Source organism: Meleagris gallopavo, chromosome 2 (genome assembly GCF_905368555.1).
Source record: "Meleagris gallopavo chromosome 2, MGAL_WU_HG_1.1, whole genome shotgun sequence".
NCBI classification, from domain to species: Eukaryota; Metazoa; Chordata; class Aves; order Galliformes; family Phasianidae; genus Meleagris; species Meleagris gallopavo.
Window position 1 is genome coordinate 11,024,831 of NC_139405.1, and position 22,050 is coordinate 11,046,880.

Sequence of the window (22,050 nt, forward strand, 5' to 3'; positions counted from 1 at the left end):
GGTTTCTTTTGCAGCCGTTTCTAAATAAATAGCAAGAGACTCACATATTCCCAGTTCTACAGAAACTATCGCATTAATAAACACATCAAACAACCCGCTATTCATTATGACAAAGTAAGTTTGTTCATAGGTCATAAAATCCCCTCAGAAGTGTCCACATAATGCTGAAGTCTTGTTTAGATTAAGAAATTTAAGTAGATCTGGTAAAATTTTACTTCTTTTGTGTATATCTAGGTATAGACATTTTGAAATTAGCAAGAGCTTAGCTAATGCAGAGAATCTTCTAGTGTCTTTGTCTTCTCCAAAACAGTAATATTTAGCCTTGTAGGTCCATAAAAATATATCTGACAATAAGACGTCATTAGTTCCCCCTTGCTTAATGTGAAAATTTCAGAGAACACATTAAATGAAGTCATCTTCTGCTCTCGCTTACATCCCTTTAACCCCCATTTGAGCACGGTCATATAGCTGACGGGAAAAATGTCCTTTTTGCTAGCATCCATCTGTGGAAGGTTTTTCTGTTTCTTTTTTTTTTTTTTCATTCTATATTTTGTCATTTTGAGCAATAATAGAAACTGAAATCTAGCCTCCTGGTGTACAGTGGCTTAAACATTTGAAATGCTTTTTGCTGGAGGGTGCTGTTAGTGCTTTTGTGCACTGTTTTGGTTTTGTTTTTTTTTTGTCTCCGTACCCGTATCCATTCCTTGCTCTACTGCATAACAAATATTTTTGATGAATACATAGTCAACCTGCAAATTCTCTGGGTTCAATAGTAAAAGCAGCAATGGATTCATAGTTGTGTACACACATTACTGCCTATGTTCATCCACTGAATGTGAAATGTGGTTCTTTTAAGGGATGGCCTTAATATGGTCCTAGTGTGGTGCAAGAGTAAATTGTGTGGGGAAGATATGGGGGTGTACCAGAATCACCTGTACACTCTTTACAGCAGTAGAAATTCTGTCACAGAATAAAATCACCAGATTGAGGGGACTGATCATTTCCTTCAAAACAATCTCTTATTTCATGGTGTAGGGAAAAAAATTTACTATCTCCAGATGGTATAAGCGCCAGTGCCACAGTAATTTGCCTCTGTAGTAGGAGTCTTTGTCCTCCCCTGTACATCTGTGTCAGAAAGTGAGCACAAATTTTTTGTGATCTTTGATCTCCTCATAGAAGAACAAGGAGTTGCAAAGCAGAAACAACATTATCCATTGAATTCCAAAACCAAATGCAAGAACAACAACTTGCCCATACGTTCTCCATGCTTGTTGCACAGCTGCCATGAAGAAATTTAGGATGTTCCTTTCCATGAAGGAGACACTGCAAATATCCCATGCTATAAGGACTGCACATTCTTCTACCACGTGAAAGCATCCAGCTGGTATCTTGGGGCATCACAAATGTTAATTTGTATATAAAACAGCTATGTAGGACATAGGAAGAAAGGAGAACATAAGTGTACCATTTAGATTAAGAAACTAAAATATTTATATATTTAAAAAAAACCATACACACACACAAAAAAACACTTTTCATGTGAAAACAACAATGGTGGACAAATCCCATGTTCTTTTTCAATACAGCATTTTCCTACCAACCTCCATCCCCCAAACCAAAACCAAAACAAGCATTGTTGCTATAAGCTGCATGATATAACAGAACTTGCCAGTCTTCTGTTTTTTGCTGCCTGTGGCTATTGCTTGTTCTCATGCCTGAGAGCAAATAGATGATCCACCAGAACAAGTCACTCAAGAAGTTCTGTTCCTTTCACTGCTAACAGGCCCTGGAACAAATCACATAGAACAAGATTGGAAGTGATGACGGAGACCATATATTTTCAAATATTATTAGGCATCAGGGCAACATCGGGACTCAGACTGCAAACAAAAATACTTTCTTTTCTATGGTGTCTAGTTTGTAACAAGGGCATAAAGACACTTCCTAACTCGTATGTATTTTTCAAAATTCAATACGTTAAAGACATAAACTGTGGTTTAAGTCTACTGCCTTCATGAAGTGAGACTTAGATAAAATTGACATCATCATTTAGCTTGACATCTGGCAGCCTGGGCATGAGCCTCAGCTCCCTGGGCTGGGCCTCAGTAGACGGACAGGAGCCTGGGCTTGAGTGGCTGGAGGAGGTAGCCACACTCCCTCATCACTCTGTAGCTCACTTAACAATATCCATGTACAAATCTTACAGAGAGTATAACAGAAAGAATAACATTAATAACACAAAAGCCCATGCATCCTCAAGAAGTGAAAAGCAATCTTTACAAATGTTACATGCTTTTCTCTGTAGTGTCTGAAAAAATTGCAAGTATCCAAAGCATGAATGAGATTAATAACTTTCTTTTTTTATTTCACTTCATTCTTCCTTGATTGGTCACATGAAATAGCTTCTCTGGTTTGGATACTTTGGCTTGTTTGTGTGAAAACAGAATGTTGAGTCAGAACATGAGAGTTCTCAATGCTGTTCTCAGAGTGAAAAGGCACACGGTCTGTCCAATCTCCCAGGGCACTGCTTCATAGCAATGGGATACCTCTCTGAGTGATTTACTGTTCACCAGTGTGAGCTTTCTTCACAGCTAACAGTTTCAATTTTAAAGCTGGAAATTCCTCTCAGGAAAAATCTCCATGGAGATTTTTAGTATCAGGTTGAAAACCTTGACTCAGACACTATTTTCAATATGTACACGGAATAATGGTGTGGTTTTTTGGAGACCAGATGGATTTCTGTCCTTGAAATCATTCAGGCTGTTCTCAGAGTGAAGCTTCAATCCTAGGTGTAAAAAAATTCACCTAATCTAATAGTTCATTCTGAAGGTATAGAAAGTATGTGTCAGCATGTCCTACTCTGTGCTCACAAGAATAAAATTCAGGCTTGTTTTTTGGCTTTTTTTGTTTGTTTGTTTTGAATTGTTTACACTGCTGTTGGGGGAATTGGTGGGCCGAGGGGAAGGTTTAATGATTCCTTGCTTTAGGTTTGTTCTACTCACCTCCAGGAAGGATTCAGCATCAGACAGTAATGTAACTAAATGGTGGTAAGGTTGATTTATGGTGGAAAAGATCTTGGAAGAAAACCATTTCTTCTTACATGTTTTAGTCTCTCAATATCTGCCATCCCTGTGGGCTGACTTAACATGCAAAATGTGAGCCACTATGAGTTTTATACGCAACTCCCAAAATCTCATCACAAAAAACCTTGTTGCTGAGCTCAGCCTAAAATCAGTTTGGAATCAGTTGTTCATATATACGTCTGAACTATCACTAGTTAACAGTAAGGCCACTGATCCTTCAAGTGTTCTGTTAGGCTACAGACAATAGACTGTGGTTGGAAACAGAACATCTTAGAGCTGTCATATTACACAAATTCCATCTTTTAATCTCAGAATGCTGACAGAAAAAGGTTGTTTCTTTGACCAGCATACTAGGTACATGCAGCCTTGGTTGCTTCATGGACATGTTTAATACTACCTCAAGAGAAGATTAAACGTATGAGACATTGTTTGATATTTTGCTGTAACCAATTTTGTTTCAATTACTGTATCTCATTTTCCAAATGAGAAATAAACCTCCATGAATACAAAGTTTGATTTAAGAAAGAAATTAATCAAAATCAACGAAAATATTTAGAGTTAAATAGATAAAAAAATGTCCAGAAATCAGAATTCTCATTTCTGGAAATTTTTGTTAGTACAGCCACTTGTTCTTTATGGGGAAAAGAAGTTTCTAAGCTGTATATGCTGCACTTGAAAGATAGCTATGTTCTCTTTATCAACGTAAGAACATATAATTTCATTCTGCCAAGCAGGTCAATAGTTTGCCAGTGACAACAGCTACTTACACTGCACTTAAGTTTTACATCTGCACAGTATCACTTTCAAGCTGAAATAATGAAGTCTTGCAAATGTTCTACTATAGTATCCAGTGCAAAACTACCAGTTTTTAACTCACCCATCTCAGGAAATGGAATAGACTGAATTCACTTTATAAATGCAAATACTGGTAATAATGATCTTGAACTTACACGATCCTAACAAGTTATTTATAGCTGGATACCGTTCTTAAAAACCTCCCTTTGAGTGCCAATAGTTTGTAAGCAAACAAATCATTGTCATAATCCTGTCTATGCTTTGACGGAGTTACAAGAGCTCTTGAGATCCAATTCAGCCTAAGTGAAAATCCCTTTACTGGAGGAGATGTTCTGCCTCTGTTTATAAGGTCGGTGGATAGTGATCTCAGCTTTTAGTATGCAAAACCACTTGTCTTAATAACTCTGATATATATTAAAGATCAAAGGTGTTCTTGATAAGTACACTTGAAAAAGATACAGAAGCAAGTCCACTCAAACTTTGCCTTAGAGAAAAAGAATTCCAAAGCAAACAAGCAAACAAGCAAGTAAACAAACAAATGAAAAAACCTACACTATATAATATCCACTTCTGGAACTGTTACTGAGTGAACAGTTTCCTACTCTGAATTAGGAATCTTCTACATTAATTCATTTACATTACTTAACATCAGTTGCTCCAGAAGTAACGCCCCCTGTATATTTCCATGGAAGTAACAATAGATACAAAGACCACCATAACACTATTTAGTAGAGCAAATTCTCAGCTACAGGCATCACCATTAGCCGTGCATTTCACTGTAACAAACGAGCCTACATGCCACGCTTGTAAAAACCTGCATGGTTACCCAGAATGTAAATTGTCTTTCGTGTCACTGTCACCACCGTTGAAAGGCACCACCCACCACCTCACTGTGCTCACATCCACTGTTTGGTCTCCAGAAACATTGTGCCACCATTTATGTTTTACTTAGATTATGCATTTAAATTGTTTACACATTTTTAGCTGTCACGGTGGTCATTTTTAGCTTCTGAAAGGCTGACTGGCTTACACTGAGCTTTAAGATATCTAAGGCCCCAAACACATTTTTCTACTTAAGAGTTTCCAACCTTTTTCTGTAACTTTATTGTTCACTGGGGAATGTGAGGCACAGCAAGTTGTCCAAATGTTCTGGCATTTGAAGTAATGGATTAGTAAATATTTAAACTGTCATGCAAGACTACTACTCTTCATAAATAAAGCATCTCAAAGTGTTTAGATGGACTGTTGTTTAGGACTCACAGGCTGTTCCCTGCCTTTGCCTTGTGAGTGCTTCTGTCATGAAGGATCAGTCCCTCAGCACTCCAATGCCTTCATCACTTTTGCAGTAAATCATATGCTCAATTTTGCCTCCTCCCAAGCAGGGGAGAGACAACACAGTAGTCCACTGTGTGAATGAGAGTTCTGTGGTAAGGAGCTCTGAGTGGAAATGGGCCAAGCTATTTTTACTTCAGTGGATATTATGAATATTCATCCTAGGGCTTAGAGTAGTACCTATGCTATAAATTTACATTCCACCATTCTGCACATCACATCTATATACACCCAAGACCTCTGACCCACATTGGCAACAAGAAAGATGCAGTTTTTCAACCACAGTTATACTGGCCTGTAGATGGGTCTGCCTGTCTCACAAGCAAAACAAACAAACAACAACAAAACAAAAACAAACAATTCTTGTGTGAAAAATCTTGAAGAAGAAGAGATCCAAATTAGGATTTATTGTTACTTCAATCTTAGGCTTTCAAACAATGTTTTAGTAAAAAAAACCTAATTTCTAGCTTCTATTTTAAATTTGGAAGCAATGTTCTTAATTTTGTTTAAATAACTGTCTCTTACGTTCTATTAAATTCTGGCTGTTAGTTTAAAAATAATTATTATCTACAAGTTGCATTTCTGCACTTCTTATGTAAATACTATTTTTGCTGCAGTACAAATGTATAGTTTGCTGAAATTAATGTATACATTTTCCTGATTTATAAGCAATGCACATACATATCAAATACATTGTAAAATCCCAACAGATCATCATAATCCAACGTTAGGAGTCTGTATGGCACTTTGTTCTCAGGAAAGAAACAAATGCATATTTTCTTCTTCAGAGGTTCTCTATCTGGTCGATGGGGTCACACGTAACTAGGAACAATGAAGAAGAAAAGTCTACTGGAAGTAAGGCCTAAGAAGCTGTATTTTTGAATTCACTCATTATTTTTTTACGTCTCAGATGAGAGAAGGCATTGATTTCAGGACTCTTTTTCCACTTCCAATTATTTAAAAAATGTCTAACGAGGTGAAAATACACTTTATAGTGTTAACTGCAGTTTAGCTATTTTCAATATATTCATTCTCCACAATAAATCGAAGAAAGAGAGACAGCTTCATTACATGTAGTATGAAAACACTGCATTGGTACTATTAGATAATATTTGTAATAACTAGATAGTATTTGTAATGTTTTTATAGCATACATTCTTGATACTGATAATACCAAACCTTATCACTCATGTGGCAACACTAAAACCCTTACTAAAACAGGTATGTTTTCCTTAATCTCTTTTGTAAGAAGAGCAATTTCAAGCAACCCTCAGGACACTAGAGCAGACGCTCTCTGTCAAAGCAAGGCTCTCACAGCACTAAGGCAGCTCCCTACCTACTACTGACCCATGCTCACAGGGTAAGTAGAAAGGCAGAAGAGCGTTACGACTGAAATACATGTTACTAGTACCTTAAACAACCTGCATGGTACCAAATGTCTTTCAGGTTCATTAAACTTATTCTGAGAATCAAATGATCACAGTATTGCTCAGGGCTATGTTTTAAATAATACTGACATGCCACAAGATTCAAATGCATGCTCAGTGAGGCTGGTATGTGTGACTAAGCATCTGAAGTCCATTAGCCTCCTGTTTTTCATGTGTAAACATACACAATTCTGTGAATTTACCCCAAAAGTTATTTGTGTGTGTGAGTGAAGACCACATGTGCACGTATCATCACTTGTGTACACACTCTTCTGAAGATATACTGTTTCCTGATCAGCTGCAATTGAAATCCCAACCCATTTCTGTCTTTCAAACAAGTAAAATGGTGAACAGCTATGAAAGCTGTAAGCATCACTTATTATGTTCAGCTGAAAAGTTAACAGCCTAAGAAACAACTAAAGATAGAAAGCTGTGAAACTTCTTTTTTAAACCAGGAAATTGTAATCGACATTTTTGAATCTAATGCTGAAGGCAACTTTTTTGCTCAAAGCTAATGTCACATATGACAGAAACGATGGCAAACAGCAATTTAAGACAGAGAAGTCAAATATTAATACTGAATATTTATAAAGCATTTGCCTGCTTAACTATTTCTTCTTTAAGTATCACTGAAGTACTAAAACACAGTTTAAGGATGCTTTCAGTGTGTCAACAACAACAAAAAGAGAAAAGTGACAGATCTGATTTAGTCTTTAGACATCAAGGCCTCTGTGAAGAGATTACATGTAAGAAGCACAGAGAGAACACTGCACAATTTCATCTGAACTTCAGAACCATGAAGCTCTAGTTTGTAATTTTAGACAAGTAAAAACAACATTTTATTTACTTATAAATTGCTTTTCCATGTTGTTTAAATAAGACAACGAGCAGATCTACATTATTTCCATAAATTCCAATCAAAGTCAGCTTCAGTTCTTTCTTATTTTGTATTTATACGCCATATTTCTGCAAGCAATGCACAACATATTCCTGGGTATTTGATTGTATTATGTTTCATTTGTCATACACATTGCTAGGCCAGTCAGAAACAATTACACAAAATGGTACAGTAACACAGAGGAAACAATGCATCTTTGATGCAACAGTCACATTGCAATAGCATAAATTATCTTTCATATACAAAGTCGATATTTGTCAAGACTTTAGTATTCAAGAGCTTCTATTAGTATTAATAGAATTTAGAAATTCAGAGAACTGTAGCAGTTAATCAAGTTTCCATTACTAAGGTAACCTTGATTTAAGGAAATTACCCTTAAAGCTCTGACGAATCAGCAATTTAGATAAAACTGCTAAGTCAGTAAGTCACTGGTCTGTAACTGGATGCTTAGAGCTGATTTATGGAACAATTTCCATATGTGAATCCTCCTCCTAACACCTTTAAAATTCAAATCTACCTACCAATCCAAACAGTTGTTCATCAGGAGATGAACAATCAGGATAAAGTGAAAATCTCTTAGATGGCCAAAAAAGCAAAAACTAGATGCCTCTTGAATTTAAGTCTCTTAGAAATGGCTCTGTCACACTTGATGTCTAATGATGTGTAATGTGCACAGACAACGTCTATGTATTTTATTAGATTTTAAAATCTATGTCAGAATACTTTGCAAGAAAATCCAAATACAGCATGTCAAACAATTTTGAAATAGGACTCAATAGACAGACCGGAGGTCTCTGTTTGGAAGAAAGAGCAGGGAAGGAAACAGATTTAGCTTCATGACCATAAAGTCTCCACTTTCCTGATTGGATTTTATCAGTGATTTTCAAAAAGCAGAATAAGCCTCTTCCACACATCCCATTTCACATAACAACAACAACAACAACAAACAGAGTAAGAAAATGAGACTATGATTAGATAATGGAAAAGAGGAAAATATCTTTTTTTAGCTGAAATTCAGTGTAACTGGAGTATCAGTAAAACAGAATGCTGAAAAATTACCATCTCAAATAAGATTGAAAGTTTTGTTATCAGAACAGTGAAACAGCAAAGCGAAAAAGAGTGTTGGTAAAAGGTAAGAGAACAAAGTAGAATGGAAACAGTCAGGAACATAATCCACAAGGTAAAGCTCAACTACAGCACTGAGAGTTTAGAATCATACAATCTCTTAAGTTGGAAAAGACCTATAAGGTCTTCAAATTCTTATGACTGAATTTACAACCAAACTGAAAAGTCTACTGAAGATAAGCACAAATAATAATGCTAAAATGAATAACTGCATTCTACAAGAAGGAATCCTCTTCAGCATTCATAACCACACAGCACAATGCATACTTGACAATTTAAAAGCAGGTACTTCTTCCTGTGTGACAAAACCAAAACTACCCAATGAATTTTAAATTTCACGTCTTATAAGAAGACATTATCCCATGCAGGGATTTGGCAAACAGTTTAGCATGATTCTCTTTAGAATCAGATGTATTATTTTTATAAGCAAAAGACATGCATATCTGAGTAGTAATACGCTGTTTCCCATTGTAAGCAGTTCACAACCTGACTTGATGTAAAGATAATATATCTGTAAAAATAACAGACCACTGATTTTTTGAAAAAATCAATTTTAAGCAAATAGGGACCTACACAGTTTCAAGACTAGAGGTAATTGACAATCTATCACATCACTAGATATGCTGTTCTAGATGTTGGTAACCCCCATTACAAAATATCTGCAGTTTATTTATAACCTGATTGTCTAATGTTTGCATCTTTTCCAGTTCTTTTCTGCGATGCTTAAATGGTCATGAGATACATAAGAACCTCGTACGTTCTTAAAGTTTACCTGTAAAAAAATTACAGGTCACAGATCTTACTCATCTTATGAAAAGACACCATTTGGAACTTAGATCAGGTAGTTCTTACTTCTTCTCTGAACATCTCCCACTTAAAGACAAACACTGACACTTGTCATACTTATTTCATATATGGAGATAAATCTGAAATCATACTGGCAGCTTTATCCTTGCTACCATATCTAAGAATTTAATTCACAGTCTTAGTTATGTCACCGAAATAAAAACACAGGCTCAATTGTTAATGTCGTTATTTCATAAAACTTCAGAGTGCTGAACTCCTCCTACAGTTTGTATCTACATTTCAGGTCAGGTCTAGAGAAGTAAGGGACCACTCTGGAGCAGATTAAAGATGTTGTTCACCAGAACAGTGATCATGGAAGTTGGCATTTTGGTTTCTTTCTGGAGAAAGTGAGAATGCTGTTTTGACTTAATTATGACTTATTGTAGTAACAGAGAATTTTCCAGCAGGAACAAAATTTAAAGCTCTGTTTGTCAGCTTCTCCAGCAGTAGGAAATGTCTGTGTGATGCAAACCAGAAGTCCTGTAAAAAATGAGTTGATAGATATGTGGCAGAAAAGCAGAATTTCTGAGTTCTTAAGCCAGTCTGTCTAGACATTGGTCATCCTACAATCCTGAGTATCACTCCTCGCTTCATTAGTCCTGTCATACCTGGATCACTCAAAATGAATCTGAATTTCTTCATTCCTGTCACTGTAGTGTTAAGATTGGTAATGTAACCTAAATTTAACACTGCTGCCTCCACTGGTACTAAATGGAATAGTTAAAGTAGCTTTATACAAGAAGCTTCAGCATCCCTGTAAGAAAAGAACTTGGTTTTCAATTGAAGTTCTATTTTCACATAAAGTGCAGAGTTAATACTCACTCCTTTAAGTTTTATGCTAAATTGATACCTGTCATCTGCTTTGGTCCTTTTTCTAAAGACGTATGAATTTCAGGCTTCGTATGTTCTTTGATTTGTAAAAGAAAAAGGCAAACAAGCAACCCCTCCTTTGAAAGCTACTTCATTTTCACACCTTTGATTAAGAAAGGGTGGAAAGAACATAAATGACTTTCTACAAAGATTTTCAGCATTTTCTGTGTGCATTTCATGTAGAAATAAAGCAAGAACTCTTTTCTGCATGAGATTCTGGCATTTCTTTCTTCACTATTAGTGTCTGCTAAAGGGAATGGAGATGATTAAAAATGAATAAAACAGAAAATTATTCTAGGACGTTCTTTATCTCAGGACAAGTTACATGTGACTTACGGCCAACCATTTTTCAATCCCCAAATCAAACTCATTCTATCTTTTAATGCTATTTCTGGTTATGACATAAAACAGATTTTTAAGTAATTTATTCAGAAAAAAGGAACTATTAAAAATCCTGAATTTTTTTTGCAAAATAAGCATATAGACATAGAAGTCAACTAAAGATGAATAACAATTTAACATCTCCAGTGCCTACACATGACTTATAACTGGTCCACAAAGAAATTCCTATTTAATTTATCATTTACAGGAATACACTCCTATAAATTAATTCAAAAATTATCATTAGTTAATATTTCCTACATGCACTGAAATTGGACTTGTTAAAAGGTGAGAGAAAACATTAGAACTCTCAGGTTTACATGGGAAAGCTTTGATAAAAAGGTAGGAACTGTATTAAAGTGAAAATATATATTAATTAAAGGGAAATGCGAGAGATACGGCAAAGTTCCAGCACACCAACAGGAGTGACAAATTATAACAGATTTTGTGTCACCACATAAGTGTCTGCTTATGCATATATAGGTTAATGACTAAGTACAAAAAGCATTTGTACTTTGAATAAAGTTTCAGAGCAGAGAATTGAATCTTTTAAGTAGCTTTCTTTCCTTTAAAAAAGGCAATTATAATGACACCTTGTGTAATTCAGAAATCACACAATGAAATGAAAAGACTAGACGGTAAATACATAATGTAAAACAAAATTATTAGAGGTGCTACTTAATTTTTTTCACAGGCTGTAAAACTGAACAGATGGTGACTTATCACTAATGTGATCCTGCTAAGTAACTTAGTATGATGTACAGCTCAGTGAAGGTCAGCTAGCATGAGCAGAACTGTTGTTATGACTTAAGGCAACAAAAATATAAGCTTTATAGGAGCACCAGTTTCATGAATGCAAGACAAACACGAGAGCCAACAGATGACAAAAGTCAAGTCAAACACTCTCCACACAGCTCTCATTAACAGAAAAATTCAAACACTTAAAATAAGACATTAGATTCCTTGCCCCTTAAAACTCTTTTATTTGGACTGTTTGAAATTGGGCTAAGTGACAAGGAGTGACGGAACCTAGAGTTTCAGGTAGGGTGTGGTCACAAAGGGGCTTTCAAACAAAACCAATTTGCCTTCAGCCTCTCTCCAAATGAAGCCCTAGATTTTGTCTCTTTCCTGGAACTAATTATAAACCTAACAAGAGGCAAGGGGTGAGTCTAAAACCAAATACCGCAGGCCTGCTCTGCATGAAGAAGTCATAAGGGGACACCTCTTTCTCCAGCCTACCCCCCATTTGGCAGCCCCTTCGTAAGCCGACCCAAGCAGGCCAAAAGTGCTCTCCCCTGAGAACTTAATTTTGTGTAGAGTTGAGGGGCTTAGGTTAAGACTCAGCACAAGGCAAGAAGTATGGCTAGTGTTAGGGGATGTAGACAGACAAAGGCTCTAAGGCTTGGCTGCACAGAACTTTCAAAGGGAAGTGGTAGGCTACAGAAGAGTTTGATTCTAAGGGCTTCTTCAACTTGATAGGAATGGGTAATGTGGACAGAGGCTTTGCCCACTTCAAGGTTTATAGCTGGGAAATAATAGGTCTAAAATATATTCTATATAAGTATCTAAATCAAGATAAGGCGAAGCCTAATTAGTAATACAATGAACGATAATTATGACTTCTACTTATAACTAGATTAACTAATGATAATAACTGCTAAGTCAAAATTAAGCAAAATTTTAATTTTATCTATATTTTAATTCTATTTTTTTTATTTCACTTATATTAACTTTATTTTATACTATTTTAATGTTATTTACATTATTCACAATTAATTATTAAACTTAGAATTAATTAATACTATTAATTTATATGAACTTATATTTTAAAAATTGAAAATGTTAACCATAATCATGGAAGAAAAAAATTTAGTAATATATAAGGATTAAAACGATAAATGATTAGTTATATTAATTTTAATGAAATGATAAAATTTATTTGTTTTCCTTTCATGCTAACTTTATTCTATTCTGTTGATTCTCCTATCTAGTAATTTGTAATTATCTTTTTCATTTTTCAATCCATGCAAGTAATCTAGTACAATGAAATTTGTGGACATCAAGAAAAAAAGAAGGCTATAAACTAAAAGAAAAGTATGTAGGATTTAAAAAAACAACTATTAAGAAAAGTTAATATTAATATACTATTATTAGTAATATAGATAAAAGAGAAGCATAATGTAGTTTAAATAATGGAAAATTAAGACTAGAAGATAAACTAACATATAAATACATGTTTCTATTAATAAAGTTAATTTTAAAGTATTTAAAATTTAAAATTTTAAATGTAAATTTATTTCATTAAATATCTTATAAATAATATATCTTCTATATTTACACTCTCTTGTTTCTCAATTTTTATATTTCTTTTTCCCACCACCACTGAATATCATGATAATATTAAATTACTTATTTTCTGATAATAAGTTTAAAGATTAATATATAATTTATAGCACTCTATATTTAATGAGTTTACATATTATTTTATTAATTTTTTTTTATTTTAATTCTCTTATACTTTTACATTATTATTTATATATTTCTTATTTTACTTATATTTTTTCTTGTATTATAATATTTTTTATAGCAATTATCTTCTAATTACTCTATTATTCTCAGAAGTATAAAAATATTATTTCATTATAATAATTTAATATTTAAATTTGAATGTATACAATTTATAATGAAACACTATATACAAAAGTAATCTTCAATTTATATTAATATAGAATAAAATTATTTTCTATTATATTCAATTTAAGATAATTAAATTAATTAACTTAATTTCAATTTATAATTATACCTAGCAGATATATATAATCAAAAAGTTGTCTTTTCATCTGAATATTCAGATTTTCGATATTCTTGGAATTATCTTATGTAATATTATAGTAGAGTGATGATAGAATAAAAATAGTTATTAATATTTGAAAAAAATATGTAATTTTTATTATATTAAGTAAAAATTTAATTTAATTGATTGCATGATTAATAGATTATAAAGATTGTAAATTATAGAATTATATGAAATATTTATGATAGAATACAAAGTATTAGAAGAACAAAATGATTTAAATAATATAATATAAAATTTCAAAAATCAAAAATTATAAGTTATATCAGTTATTTAAAATGGCATAATAATATTTATAAAATTATAATAATTTATAATTATTAGAATGATTGTATAAAAGAATACAATATATTATTTAATAAAACATCACCAAAGTTAAAAGTATAAATAATTTTGTAATATTTTTTTGTTGTTAATATCTAATTTAGAAATATTTATATGATAAATTTATCAATCTTAAAATTTTTCATTTTAAGAAGTATCAACAAAAACTATATTTAATTTTGTTTATGTTATACAATATTTATAAGCTTGTACTGTATGTTGAAGATATTCATTAGAATAGAATTATACATCTAAAATTAAAATTATATAATGTCAAGTGAAGAAATACTCAAATAATATTTATTATTCATGAATATTCAGCACATAAATAAAGGGTCACTGATATATTTCTCATATAACAATTTTCAGTAACTAAAATAATTTATATATATATAAAATAAATTATGATTTTAATTCTGAAACTTCATTATAATAAGTCTTCAAATAAGAACAAAATTATACAAATTACAAGTCATAGCTTTAGAAGAATGAAATATAAATACTTCAACTAATAAATCTGAAATTTAAGAAATATTAATTATGATTGAGAATCATTCAAATAATAGTAGATATAAATATTTAGCAGTCACAATTTATATAATGAATTATTATTGTGAATAAAAAAAAGGATAAAAAATAAAAAAATTTTCTTACTAATAAAAAATATCAAAATTTTATAATCAATACATTCATCGATTTATAGTTAGTTGTTATAAAATTGGTCAAATATTTAACTTAAGAAAATTTTATAATATAGTTATTTTTTTATTAAATATACTACATTCATAATTTGCGCTTTTTTCTTGAATTGCTTTTCTTTTTAATAAAATCCTCATTGAATAACTATCATTTTTCATTTTCTTAACTATTCATGATTTATAAATTGATGTATTTCTTTGTATGTGTTTTTAGATATAGATTTGTTTAAATACTTGTTTTAAAGTTCTTTGTCAAATAATTTTCTATCTTGCAAGCATATTGAGCTTTCTACTTGAATCTTTTTTTTATTATTGCTTAGAATCTTATTATAATAACTTAATTGTTTTTGTGATATTCTTTGAAATGTTAATTGTATACATCTGTACATTGTATTCACAATATGTTAGACAATGAAGATTAAATATTATCTTAATAAATAGACTGAAAATTGTGTTTTAAATTTAAGAAAATTTATAAAGAAATTTTAGGTTTTCTATGAAATCAAATTTTCACAAGCAGATCAGAATTCTTCAAATTAACACTCAATCTGTTACACAAAATAGTCTCTAGAAGCATTCATTGAATCAAAGAGTTTATTTAAAACCATCTAGAGGAATCATTTGAAATTTATGAAAACAAAAATTATTGAAAAAATCTTTATCATACACTACAGACATTTTTAGCTTAAACATATTTAGTTTATCTCTTGAAATTCAGGTCTCGGTCTATTACAAATTAAATTATGTACAATTAAAATGTAGGACATTAAAATTTTTATGTCATAATTACTTTTTAAAATCTATAGTTTATTTAATAGTTAAATGATTAGTATTCTGACTCTCTGCGTAGAATAGAGGAGTCAGTTAAAACTTATTGTTAGAATTAAACATACAGAAAAATGTACGTTATGTAAATTCAGTACTAGTAATTTTTTATTGTAAATTCTTTATTTTTGAGATTATGATGGCTATGTTTTATAAAGCAATTTCGACCAGATCCTTGTGTTTACCTTGTTCCAACGTATAGTAATTAAATTGTTTAAGTAATATTCTTCGATAGTTTTAGTGATCTAATCAAATTTGTGCATTGGATTTCTACTGTTCATTGAATGACATTTGAAATAAAATGTATTCTTTTTAATTTATTTGGATGTGGTTTGTTGGAATCATAGGAAGTATTAGTGTATATTGGAATTGGAATTTATTTATCATTCTAAATTTCTATAAATACACAATCAAAACGTATCACAATTTATTTAAGTAACTATTCAATATGTTTTACGACATGTAAACTTATAATCATTAAAAATTTAATGAAGTTGTTCAATATTACTTTAAGAATTTTATGAAATCTTTATTAAATTAATAATCTGATAATTAAAAATATAAAATAATAAAAAATGTAGAAATAATTTCATTTAAATTTAAGCATAAAGATTCTTATAAAATATCATCAATAATCATCATAAATCATATTTTATTACATATTCAGCAAAAGAATGAATAATATAATTACACTTAGATTAAGAATGATTTACTCTAATTTTCTGGTCTTAACTGTCGTAACAACTATTCATTCTTGATACTTTATTATACTTATGATTTGTTAAGTGTATTTACATCTATTAATAATCAGATTGTGATAAGTAGATCATATTGCTAAAATAAATAAAAATACATAACATTACACTTCTTGTATTCTTTGATTAATGCTACATGTTTCATACTATATGGAAAAATCAAACTACATATGAAGAGCTTATCACTACAGCTTGACCTAAAACGTCAAATTTGATCTGCACCATTATCCATTTAATTGAATTGTTTAATTTATTAAGTTCTTTTAACTTTATATTACTCAATTTCAAGCACTTGTATTATTTAATATAATTCTTCGCATAAATAAATTATCATGACTATATTCGTATGATTTAATTCTTGATTTGAATAATCATGAACTGTATCTTATTCTCAAAGAGCATTCTTTTTATTCGGAAGATTAGGAATGATATTTATTATTTATTATATGTCTCATAATTGCTTATTTGATAAAATACAGAAATCAGTTAAATAAGCAGTTATACAACATAAAATAAATATAATGAATCATTAATTATTAGTAACATTTAAATATATTATAATAAATCTATAAATTACTTATTATATTAATATATAAATCTTATTTAAATGTAATATGTAATTTAAGTAGATCTATTCTATAAAACAGTACAGTAGATTGATGCAACATTTTTTAGTTAGCAGCGCATCTTTAAAAATTGAGTGTAACTATTATATTATTAGTCGAAAAGAGACTTTCTCAATAAGCGATGAAATTTTTAGTTACATAAATTTTAAAATAAGAAAATCTTATAACATTTATATAAACATAAATTATATATAATATACACTATAAAACAAAACCTTAAAAATTTAATTTAAATTTAAATAAAACTCTATCACAACTTAGCTCTATATATACACTTTAAAAAAAGTACTATTTATATTATACAAATTACAATTTTATCATTAAATATTATCAAATAACAATTTACTATTTAATTTTAATAAATCAGATTATTATATATAACTAATCAGTATATAACAATTATTAAAGTTATTATTACACATTATATTAATAAATTATACAGAAACATTCACATTAATGAATAACTTATTTTATAATCAAATTAATGAAGAAAGTTTTTGAAGAACTTTGATTCAGATTGCTCAACAAATTATACAACAAAATTAAAAATAACAATATAGATGATAAGCTCTTAATTATCATATAAAATAATATCATTTAAACCAAAAATACAACATAACATCTGAAATATTAACAAAAAAATCTATATAAATCAAAAGATTTAAAAAAAAAATATTTAAAGTCCCATTAAATAAAATACAATTATTCATATAATATTATTCTTTTAACATAAATTAAGATCAATATTAAATTTTATTAAATTCTAATATTAAAAAACGAAAGTTTGATCATGATAATATTATAATATAACTTTAATTAATAATAGAAAAAAATTTATTTAAATATCTTATTAGATCAAGTACTTTAATATTAGAAAATATTTATAATCTTTAACTTATTAATATCTTACATTTAGAACTTAATTGAGAATCTAACGTTTAATTTAATACCTAGTCTCTAAATTTTTATGATAAATATTAATTAATCTATTAGATTACATACTGATGTCAATATATGTTATCAAGATATACTGCTAACTAATATTAAAAAAAATTAATCTTACTAAAAAAACTCTATCTTATATTAAATATTCTTTTTATAATCTTAACATCATAAAAGATCAAATTAAATTTTTTGAAGAATCTTGTTGTAAAATAATGGATATAGATTTAAGACAACAGTAATTCCATTAATACTCTTATTCTTGATAAAAATTATATACTTATTTATGATAATAAAATATTATCAAATATATTAAATATTACGGCAAAGTTCCAGCACACCAACAGGAGTGACAAATTATAACAGATTTTGTGTCACCACATAAGTGTCTGCTTATGCATATATAGGTTAATGACTAAGTACAAAAAGCATTTGTACTTTGAATAAAGTTTCAGAGCAGAGAATTGAATCTTTTAAGTAGCTTTCTTTCCTTTAAAAAAGGCAATTATAATGACACCTTGTGTAATTCAGAAATCACACAATGAAATGAAAAGACTAGACGGTAAATACATAATGTAAAACAAAATTATTAGAGGTGCTACTTAATTTTTTTCACAGGCTGTAAAACTGAACAGATGGTGACTTATCACTAATGTGATCCTGCTAAGTAACTTAGTATGATGTACAGCTCAGTGAAGGTCAGCTAGCATGAGCAGAACTGTTGTTATGACTTAAGGCAACAAAAATATAAGCTTTATAGGAGCACCAGTTTCATGAATGCAAGACAAACACGAGAGCCAACAGATGACAAAAGTCAAGTCAAACACTCTCCACACAGCTCTCATTAACAGAAAAATTCAAACACTTAAAATAAGACATTAGATTCCTTGCCCCTTAAAACTCTTTTATTTGGACTGTTTGAAATTGGGCTAAGTGACAAGGAGTGACGGAACCTAGAGTTTCAGGTAGGGTGTGGTCACAAAGGGGCTTTCAAACAAAACCAATTTGCCTTCAGCCTCTCTCCAAATGAAGCCCTAGATTTTGTCTCTTTCCTGGAACTAATTATAAACCTAACAAGAGGCAAGGGGTGAGTCTAAAACCAAATACCGCAGGCCTGCTCTGCATGAAGAAGTCATAAGGGGACACCTCTTTCTCCAGCCTACCCCCCATTTGGCAGCCCCTTCGTAAGCCGACCCAAGCAGGCCAAAAGTGCTCTCCCCTGAGAACTTAATTTTGTGTAGAGTTGAGGGGCTTAGGTTAAGACTCAGCACAAGGCAAGAAGTATGGCTAGTGTTAGGGGATGTAGACAGACAAAGGCTCTAAGGCTTGGCTGCACAGAACTTTCAAAGGGAAGTGGTAGGCTACAGAAGAGTTTGATTCTAAGGGCTTCTTCAACTTGATAGGAATGGGTAATGTGGACAGAGGCTTTGCCCACTTCAAGGTTTATAGCTGGGAAATAAACAAAGCTTGCAGCTGCAATTGGGTGTGACTCTGAAAAAACTCTCAGCAAAAGGGATAATGTGCAGAATTATTCCTAAATTTTCTCAGAACAATCTAATTTTATTCTTTATGAAGACGAACTTCAGCAAAAGTAGAGGAACAGCAGCAAAGAAATGCTTCGATCCTAGCAGCTAATTGCTGTGACCTTTCATTCCATTCTAATTCTTCCTGCAGCATATTTTGAAATGATCAGAGTTTATATTAGAACACTTGTTACAAGGTATACTATTAGCTTACTATGTAGTACTTAATCATCTGTTTATAACGTTAAATGTTGGGATTGCTCTTTCCAAATTTTCCTGCAAGCCTTCATTTCCATACACAGTTATATCAAGGGTTGTTTGGATTTCCTTTCTGGAAGTGGTTAACCTGACTACCAACATTTCCAATTATATTTTTATGCACTTATTTTAGCCCAGATCTAGATTCAGACCTCACTGTGCATTGTTTATTTTGATAGTGTTTAATAATCTAGGAGGCTTTAATACACATGATGAGACTGATCAGAGGCAGAAACTCATAACGCCTTATGAAGAAGGTTGCAACAAGAAAATGGACAAAGGAGACAAAGATGCTGAAGAGAGAACTTCAGTGTCTCCGTAGTTTGTGCACAGCAACATTTTCTAGTTTTTTCTTACTAATAAAAATATGGAGAATGTTCTTCCTGGCCATGACGCACTTGTAATTTACTTTTCACTACCAGCAGTGAATCAGCCCCCCTATTTAGTAAAGGCTACCAAACCATGGGAAACAAAGGTAACAGAATGTCTTCAAGCTGAAACAGCAGGTTTTCTCACAACTTCAGATATCACCAAAATACAGCAAAATTGGTACTTGACATACATCCTGACGTGAAAAAGTAATGCAAGATGCACAGTTCTGTTTTCTGGACAGGAAACAAGTGTGAATCACAGCAGGCAACATGACAGATACTGCAGTGAGGAAAAAACAGTGGTCCAAGAACTCTGTGGCTAGTTTTGATTCTATTGAGACAATGTGAAAACTGAACTCAATGTCAAGAAGCTGCATCAGGAAATTCCTACAAATGATCCAGTATGAAATATACTGTTTACTTATAAATTAGCATAGAATTAACAAGGAAAACCATGAAAGGGGTAATTGCATTTGATTTTAAAATATTAACTAAACCGTAGAAGTAAATCAATCTTTAAACAAGTAATTCATTCTTGCTATTGCTCGTCATGCAGCATCCATTAACTACAATAACAATATGTATATTCTTTTACTGTAAAAATAAATCAGAGGTAAGGGTTCCTCTAGAAATATAATGATAATTTGTCCTCTGATTTACCATCTCATAAGCTCAGTAGTTTGAACCTTTATGAAGATGACCAAGGAGTCAAAGAAGCAAAGGGGCCCCAGTAAACGGATTCCAGGCTGATACAATATATTAGCTATACATAGGTGTTGCACAGATGCAACAAGATCTGAACATCAGAAAATAACAAGTGGTAGATGGTAGCTTCTTACTGATTCCTTCAAGAAGCTGCACTGTACTGAACACCTATACCTGTTCAAGATGTCCTGCCTCCAACAGTATCAACTTGGAAAATGAAGATTTCACAGAGCCCTAGAATAGCAGGCATTTGAAAAACACTAATTACTATATTGCACTGTACAATAAAAGCTTGTTTTCAGACTGAAGGCCTATTCAAAGATCATAGTACCTATTGCTGAATAGTTGTTAACTCTTCTTATTTTTATTTTTTTTATTTTCACTATCCTATCCATGAGGCCTTCTAATATCTCTGAAGTATCAAAGTTTAGTCATAGAGAAAACTCTTACAAGTATTAGTGCTTAAAGCAAACCTAGTTGTTTAATTTTTCCTTTCACTCATTATCATTCCCTCTTCCCACCCTAATACTTGCTTCAGAAATGTAGTAGACATCTCAACAACTCCATGGTAAAGGCAAGAGTTTTAAATTCTAGAAAATGACATCTGATCAGTTTAAATTTCTACAATTTATTGAGCAGACAATACTTTTAAGATTTCTTTCCTTAAGTTTTACCAGTTAGAAAGCTGTTATTGCAGGAAAAATAGAAGTAGAATTAAAAACCCATTAAACTATGACACAGACATGGGAAGTGTGAGCACAAAAAGAAATCAAATGTTTAGTGTTGGTTAAAAATGATCAATGAGGTAGGATCAAAGGCATTTAAATAAATCTTACGTAGTATCTAGGTGGACAGTAATTAGCATTTCTGTAGCAGATGTACCTCATTATTTGAGTCAGTATTTTTTGAGAATTCTAGAAAACAGGAGATGAAGTTGAAAAATGTGCTTAAAAAGTATGCTTTGTTCTTAAATCCCCCCATTTTTCCTATGTTGGCTCTTGATAACCATAACTGATCATACTGTCCTTGACATATTCTCCTGTTAATTGAATTCTGGCTAACCTCCATTACTTCTGTGATCAGAGCAGGTATAAAATGCTGTATGCTTCAGACTGCATTAGATCCCCTTTTGTATTTGCTCATTGATTTTGGCACAATGTTTCCAGCTTATCCATGCCAAGATGCAAAATATATGATACACAGAGTAAACAACTATATGTCAAAAGATGTCTCCAGTTTAGCCTGCATGGGATTTGCTGATCCGAGTGAATGCTGACAAAATCTAAAAAAGGCAAAGATGAAGGGAGCTCAACAAACTCAACAAGCCTAGAGGAAAAGTGAAACAACAAAGTTAACTGGCCTTGTATTGGCTTGGTCCAATCCTTCTTGATTAGATGGAAAAAGTCAACACA

At 31.5% G+C, this 22,050-nt stretch overlaps 1 long non-coding RNA gene and 1 pseudogene across 9 annotated transcripts in view; one reads left to right on the forward strand and one right to left on the reverse strand.

Moving 5' to 3' along the window:
* Nucleotides 1-22,050, reverse strand: part of LOC116216293 (uncharacterized) — a 190,084-nt gene that overhangs the window by 40,732 nt on the left and 127,302 nt on the right. For all 9 annotated transcript variants that reach the window (XR_014881864.1, XR_014881861.1, XR_014881859.1 and 6 more), the window contains exons 2-3: nucleotides 1,670-1,786; nucleotides 1,258-1,426 (exon numbers count right to left, since the gene is read on the reverse strand). This is a non-coding gene — a long non-coding RNA (uncharacterized LOC116216293). The remainder of the gene's footprint in view (nucleotides 1-1,257; nucleotides 1,427-1,669; nucleotides 1,787-22,050) is intronic.
* LOC146544864 (uncharacterized) overlaps nucleotides 6,017-22,050 on the forward strand; it is an 88,984-nt pseudogene continuing 72,950 nt past the window's right edge.